Below are 1361 nucleotides of genomic sequence, written 5' to 3' on the forward strand. Positions count from 1 at the left end.
ATGAGCCTGGCTTTATGTAGCTCAATCCTGTCAAGCTAATCTAATCTTTTGTGACAGAGCAGCAGACCTGGTAGATCAAGGGGGAAACAATAGTTGGAATTTATCTCTGCTGGCGTCACAACTTTTGATTCCACTCAATATGATTATCATTAAACTGGTTGAAAGGTAAGGGAGGAGGGCACAAATCAGTTATAGGTGAGGGACAGAAGTGCTCCCTGGGTGCCAGCCTTGAGCCCAGTAGCCCTGAACGGGCCAGATGAGAAAAAAGAGAACTCAGAGTCAGCATGAATGACGAGGTGGGGTGGTGGTGGGGGGACGGAGGCGGGGAGGTGTGTGGTAGGTTATTAATTAGCAAGAAAAGTAACTTCCGCAATTACTTATGTGATCAACACTAGTATGTAGGTTTGATGGGGGGAGTTCATGTTTAGAGAAAACAGTAGTCATCGTCAAAGTAGCATCATATTAAGAATGTGGTACTGGGCTGAACAGATAAAACACATAGGAATCTTGCAGTTCTAAACACGCACTAACTCTCCCAACTCCACAGCTAAAGGCAGGAAAGAGAATTTGGACAGTATTCAAGGGGTAGCCACAGAACTAATTAAACTAGGCAGGGGCTAGGGAATTGATGAGTTATACAAGAAAGTTCAATGCATCAGGTTTATTGAACTTAGAGATGGACAAGCTTATAAGGTCAGTACTGAATGAAAATAGAAATAGGTTTAAATTATAATGGGTGAGAATAACATTAAATGTAAAGAAGACCTTCCTTAGTCTTAAGATCAATAAATGAGTCGTGAAAGTAGCACAGATTTCTCTGATGGTCTGAGTGTGCTCTGGGCTGGCTGGGAGGCGGAACCAGATAAACTTGGCTAAGAACGGTCTCTCCACCCCACAGTGTTAGGAAGCACTACTTCAAAACTTTCAATCTCCAGTTGAAAATTAAGAGGCAGCCAGTGCCTCCTCAATTATTATAATAGCCTCAGACTTGGTTATCATTTCTCTTTTTAGAGAAATTCCAAACATAAATGAAGTGATTCCTTAAGACCAGCGTCGGGGACACTCACAGTGAGCAGGACTTTCCCGTAAGTGATTACAGTGCTGATCTGATCTGTGGTGCAAACTCACAGAGGTAATGAAATGCTATTTTCCCACTTTCAGGGTTAATAAGCCCCTGATAAAGTATCTCATCAAAGTGTATGGTAACAAAGGAAATTTGAGTGTATGGCACCCTAAATTGTTAATGGCTGTTCCTGAACATTATCCCATTCAAGCAGTTTTTTTCTTTAAGGTCTGATATGAATGCAATGATTTTCTCTAGAATATTGCTGATCACTAGTAATCACACAGTCAGTAGCATG

The sequence above is a fragment of the Enhydra lutris genome, unplaced genomic scaffold (genome assembly GCF_002288905.1).
Source record: "Enhydra lutris kenyoni isolate GAN:26980312 unplaced genomic scaffold, ASM228890v2 scaffoldscaffold49, whole genome shotgun sequence".
NCBI classification, from domain to species: Eukaryota; Metazoa; Chordata; class Mammalia; order Carnivora; family Mustelidae; genus Enhydra; species Enhydra lutris.